A 6000-nucleotide genomic window follows, 5' to 3' on the forward strand; every position below is an offset into this window, starting at 1 on the left:
AGCTACTTTAGAGGAAACCTTACATCAAAAGCTAAAACAGGGCTGGGCATGGTGGTTCACACCTATAATCCCAGCACTTTGGGAGGCTGAGGTGGGCAGATCACAAGGTCAGGAGATGGAGACCATCCTGGCTAGCCTAGCACAGTGAAAGCTCGTCTCTGCTAAAAACACAAAAAATTAGCCAGGCGTGGTGGCAGGCACCTGTAGTCCCAGCTACTCGGGAGGCTGAGGCAGAAGAATCGCTTTAACTTGGAGGCAGAGGTTGCAGTGAACCTCGATCGCGCCATTGCACTCAAGATAAGTTAGATCAAGTCACTTCACAACTCAAACCCCTTCAAACATCATAAGTCCTTACCATGATCTAGTAACTCCTGCATTACCTGCCACTCAACACCAACTCCTTAAATACCATCAATTTTTTTTTTTTTTTAAGATGGAGTTTTGCTCTTGTTGGCCAGACTGGAGTACAATGGCACGATCTCAGCTCACTGCAACCTCCACCTCCTGGGTTCAAGCGATTCACCTGCATCAGTCTCCAGAGCAGCTGGGGTTACAGGCCACCACACCCAGCTAATTTTGTATTTTTAGTAGAGACGGCGTTTCTCCATGTTGGTCAGGTTGGTCTTGAACTCCCAACCTCAGGTGATCCACCTGCCTCGGCCTCCCAAAGTGCTGGAATTACAGGCGTGAGCCATCGCACCCGGCTTTTTTTTTTTTTTTTTGAGACGGAGTCACCCTATGTTGCCCAGGCTGGAGTGCAGCGGCATGATCTTGGCTCTCTCATTTTCTCTACTCATTACTTTGGCCTTCCACTGTTTCTTAAACAAGCGCACTGGCTCACGCTTGTAATTCTAGCACTTTGGGAGGCCGACGTGGGTGGATAACGAGGTCAGGAGTTCTAGACCAGCCTGGCCAAGATGATGAAACTCCGTCTCTACTAAAAATCCGAAAAATTAGCCAGGGGCGGTGGCGGCGGGTGCCTGTAATCCCAGCCACTCGGGAGGCCAAGGCAGAGAATTGCTTGAACCCAGGAGGCGGAGGTTGCAGTCAGCCGAGATCATGCCACTGCACTCCAGCCTGGGTGACAGAGCTAGACTCCATCTCAAAAAAAAAAAAGAAAAGAAAAGGAAAGGAAAGAAGAGGAGGACAGGACATGGGATATTTCACAATTGGGGGACATGCATAGCCACGATTTGATTACATGCACAGTTTTAGGAGGAAGGACAAAGAAATATAGTGGAGTATGCTGCAAGTAAGTTGAGGAAGTGAAAACAGCGATCATAAGACTAGTCTCTCAAGAGGTCTAGCAGTGAAGGAATCGCTAATGTTTAGGAAGCAGGTAACAAAGTGCTGAGAGCAGGAGGTGTAGCACATATCTCATTTAACATGTCCATTTTTAAAGATGCAGGAGATTCAGAAATGCTAACAAACTTATTCAAAGTCACAGGTAACATAAAGCTAAGTAGACAGCTATTTATACAACACACTGATTGAATAAGAATTTCTTAAGAATCTAATCTGTGCACGCAATTACATTATCATACAGTGTGATAAGCATCTAACTTATCTTAAGAAAGCAAAACAAAAAGAATTAATTTGAGAAACAAATGAACTTGGAAAGACATGTCAACTTTAGCCTGCTCAGTGTTCCCATTAATAAAGCTTTCAAAAGAGCCCATAAATCTGAATCACAAATACTGAGTGTCCACTCCAGGTGAAGAACTTTGCCACATCACCCTTAGATTCAGTGGGGGAAAAGCGACACAACTGTGGATAGAATTTACAATTCTATCAGAACAAAAAAACTTTCCCTCTGGCACCCAAAGGTTTGCCCTAACACAGCGCTACAACTTTTACATGTCACAGAACTGGGTCATTAAGTAATTAGCAGAACTAAAGAACAGGAACAAATTCTCATTTACATCTGTATGGTTAGTATAATCTCTTAACCAATGTGGCAAAAAAAAAAAAAAAAAAAAAAAGCAAAACAAAGCCATCCTCTTAAAAAAATGAATTTAGCTAGTCTTTGTTAAAAACTTTCTCCATTTTTTTTTCCATAGGAAAAAGGGACTCTTCCCTGGTTAATACAGTAGTTCTCCCATATCCATGGGGGATACGGTCCAAGACTCCCAGTGGATGCCTAGAACGGTGGATAACAGTGAATCCAATACACGTTGTTTTTTCCTACACATACCTATTATAAAGTTTCATCTACAGGCTAGGCAAAGTGGCTCATGCCTGTATTCCCAGCACTTTGGGAGGCCGAGGCAGACAGATCACCTGAGGTCAGGAGTTTGAGACCAGTCTGCCCAACACAGTGAAACCCTCCCAGTCTCTACTAAAAATACAAAAATTAGCCAGGGGAGCTGGGCGCGGTGGCTCATGCCTGTAACCCCAGAATTTTGGGAGGCTGAGCCGGGGATCACCTGAGGTCGGAAGTTCAAGACCAGCCTGATCAGTAAGATATGACCAGTCTTTACCAATTAAAAAAAAAAAAGAAAAGAAAAGAAAAAAAAATTAGCCACGTGTGGTGGCAGGCACTTGTAATCACAGCTACTCAGGAGGCTGAGGCAGGAGAATTGCCTAAACCCAGGAGGCGGAGGTTGCGGTGAGCCGAGATCCTGCCATTGCACTCCAGCCTGGGCAACAAAGAGCCAAACTCCATCTTAAAAAAAAAAAAAAATTAGCCGAGCATAGTGGGACACGCCTGTAATCCCAGCTACTTGGGAGGCTAGGGCATGAGAATCATTTGAACCTGGGAGGCAAAGTTTCAATAAGTTAGGCATAGTAAGAGATTAACAATATATTGTATTAAAATTCACTTGGTCTCTCTCGGAATGTCTTATTGTACTCTTGTTTCCCACCTTAGGTAGCTGACACTACAGAAAGCGGCTAAGCGGGGATCACTATATTTCTCATTCAAAAGTTCCTTCCTCTGTCTACCAACTTACTCATTCTTTCATTGGGCCAACCCTGAGAATTAACAGATAGGCTAAACCAGCCTTCATGAAATGTACTAGCAGAGGAACAAAGCAACTAATTCATTACAATTAATGATCAACTTCTGCTAAGGAGAATAAAGAGTTCGTGGAGGGCTTAATGGGGATGGGGTGATTTCCAGAGGAAGCGATATGTGGGCTGATATATGAGGCAGGTATAAGAGTTGGAGGGAGGGAGAGAATATAGCATTAGAGGTGGAGGAAACTCCCAAAAGCCAGGAGATAGGAAAGAAAATGTAGCTTTCCAGTAACAAAAATAAAGCCAGTGTGGCATGAACCTGGAAAGCCAGAAGGAAAGTGGGCCAAATGAACCAGAGATAGAAAGAGTGTGCTCACTCAGTAGGTCTTTATCCTAAAAGATTGCGAAACCTCAGAGGGGTTCTTAGCACATGATTCACTAAAACACGTGCATTTCTAAACGACAATTCAATGCCACAGAGCTCCTTCCAAAACCGATTCTCACACCCAGACAACACACAGACTTCCTTAACAAGTCATTCACTGACACCGCCCAACTTTTAAAAAGCACACACACACACACACACACAAAAAGCTTCAAATTGAATTCTACTTCAAGGAAGAGGAAACCAAGTACGCTGGAAAAAAAAAAAAAGTTTAAATAGGTGGCAGTCACTTAAACATTAAAAAGTGACCAACAGGCCAGGTGCGGTGGCTCACGCCTGTAATTCCAGCACTTTGGGAGGCCGAAGCGGGCGGATCACTTGAGGTCAGGAGTTCGAGACCAGCCTGGTCCAATATGGTGAACCCCCGTCTCTACTAAAACTACAAAAATTACCTGGGCGTGGTGGCGCACGCCTGTAATCCCAGCTACTCGGGAGGCTGAGGCAGGAGAATCGCTTGAACCCGGGAAGCGGAGGTTGCAGTAAGCCGAGATTGCGCCACTGCACTCTAGTCTGGCGACAGAGCGAGACTCGGTCTCAAACAAACAAAAATAAGTGACCAACGAACTTAACCTATATATAAATACAGAGAATAAAGTTTATATAGTTGTTTCTCACTTAGAGATCGTCGTTCAATATACATATTATTTAAATTACATGGCCATTAACACTTAGGGAAAACAGAAACTTACCTACATCCTAATATTTTAAAATAAAACATGAGCTTGATTAAAGGTTCTGGTGCCCATACAGATTTTCATGTCTTGCTAATGCCATCCTTCTCTTCACACATTTTCTCTAAATCATTAAAAAGCTGACTTCCTGAGTGCATTTTTGGTTTCGCTTTTTAAAGAATAAAACGTCTTCCAATTCCTAACTTTCTTTACTACCGACTTGAGAGATGCCTCGAGATTTCGGGAATACCAAACCAGCGTGCAGGGTTTAAAAGGCTTCCCGTGACCCGGGCGCCTGACGGTAACTTTCCCGCCCTCTCCTCCCCAACTCCCCTGCACTCGCCGAGTCTCGCCTTCGCCCCAGCACAGCCCAGGACAAGGCCGAGTCGGAGCTGCTGCCGCCACCGCTTCCCCGCGGGCTGAGGCCGGTGGACCCAAGCGGGAAGCGAGGAGCGGCGCGGGAGCACCACCGTTACCTGAGGCCCGCGCCCGGCAGCGGGGACTTCAGCCAAGAGGGCAGAGCCGGGAAGCAGTCACAGAGCGGCCAGCCGGAAGGTCGGCTCCGGGAACCTCTCCTGGCGCCCAGCGCCCGCAACGTCGCCTGCTGGGCGGCAGAGAAAGATAAAGCGCCGGACAGCCCGGCCCCTACGCCCCCTGCCTCCGAGCTCCGCTGCGTCACGCGCAGGGCCAGCTCCGGCTGAGCATCCTATTGGTGGTCCCGAGGTTGCCAGGCTCCGCCCACCTCCCCGCCCCTTCCCGGGCGCGCGGGTTCCCGGCGCCAGCGCTCTTAGCTGGCCCTGGCAGCCTGCCAGGTAAGCTTCTCACCTGGACATCATGACACCAGCGACAACATCTTGCTTGACACTTCCACCCTAGCTGTAGAAGGTGAAGCCAAAACCGGACTGCGACAACTCCCTGCAAGTCCGAAACGGCATCCTGCGTGGTAGCATGGAGCTGCGGGGTCGTTTGGCTCCTAGGCCGACTGGAATAAGCCACTTCTGGAGCTGTGGATCATTGCAGTTTGAACTCACCATCCAGGAACAACGTAGAACTAGCCAGAAGCAAGAATCGCTGACTTATCTACACACCAAGATTCGTGCTTTATCAGGAGATTCCTTAGGCTTTGAAAAGCAGCGTCCTTCAGCAACATTCAAACTAGGTAAGGGGACAAAACCTGCACCAAATAATAAAACACACCAAATAATGGGACAACTAAGTAATATTTAAGGGCCCTTGAGGCCGGGCGCGGTGACTCACTCCTGTAATCCCAACACTTTGGGAGGCTGAGGTGGCTGGGTCACCTGAGGTTAGGAGTTCGAGACCAGCCTGACCAACATGGTGAAACCCCATCTCTACTAAATACAAAAAATTACCGGGCGTCGTGGCGCGCGCCTGTAATCCCAGCTATTCGGGAAGCTGAGGCAGGAGGATTGCTTGAACCCGGAAATCGGAGGTTGCAGTGAGCCTAGATTATGCCATTGCACTCCAGCCTGGGCAATAAGAGCAAAACTCCTTCTCAAAAAAAGTTTTAAAAACAAAATAAATAGGGCCGGGCACGGTGGCTCACACCTGTAATCCCAACACTTTGGGAGGCCAAGGCGGGCGGATCACGAGGTCAGGAGATCGAGACCATCCTGGCTAACACGGTGAAACCCCGTCTCTACTAAAAATACAAAAAAAATTAGCCGGGCGTGGTGGTGGGCGCCTGTAGTCCCAGCTACTTGGGAGGCTGAGGCAGGAGAATCGCTTGAACCCGGGAGGTGGAGGTTGCAGTGAGCCAAGATCGTGCGGCTGCACTCCATCCAGCCTGGGCGACAGAGCAAGACTCCGTCTCAAAAATAAAAAAATTTTTAAACATTAAATAAAGGGCCCTCGTGACTTCATAATCAAAAGAAGAATGATGCAGAGAGATTTGGGACAGAGATT

The 6000-nt window shown here is 47.4% G+C and overlaps 1 protein-coding gene across 5 annotated transcripts in view; it reads right to left on the reverse strand.

Moving 5' to 3' along the window:
- SOAT1 (sterol O-acyltransferase 1) overlaps window positions 1-4780 on the reverse strand; it is a 63275-nt gene extending 58495 nt beyond the window's left edge. For 2 of the 5 annotated variants that reach the window (XM_003893454.4, XM_003893456.4), the window contains exon 1: window positions 4551-4680. The gene's annotated coding sequence lies outside the window, so the exon portion shown is untranslated. Of the gene's footprint in view, window positions 1-3795; window positions 3893-4092; window positions 4497-4550 lie in introns of those variants that run through there. The other 3 variants (XM_009192476.3, XM_009192482.4, XM_021930095.2) reach the window with 3 other exon arrangements.
- Window positions 4781-6000: the final 1220 nt, after the last annotated feature.

The sequence above is a fragment of the Papio anubis genome, chromosome 1 (genome assembly GCF_008728515.1).
Source record: "Papio anubis isolate 15944 chromosome 1, Panubis1.0, whole genome shotgun sequence".
Classification (NCBI taxonomy): Eukaryota; Metazoa; Chordata; class Mammalia; order Primates; family Cercopithecidae; genus Papio; species Papio anubis.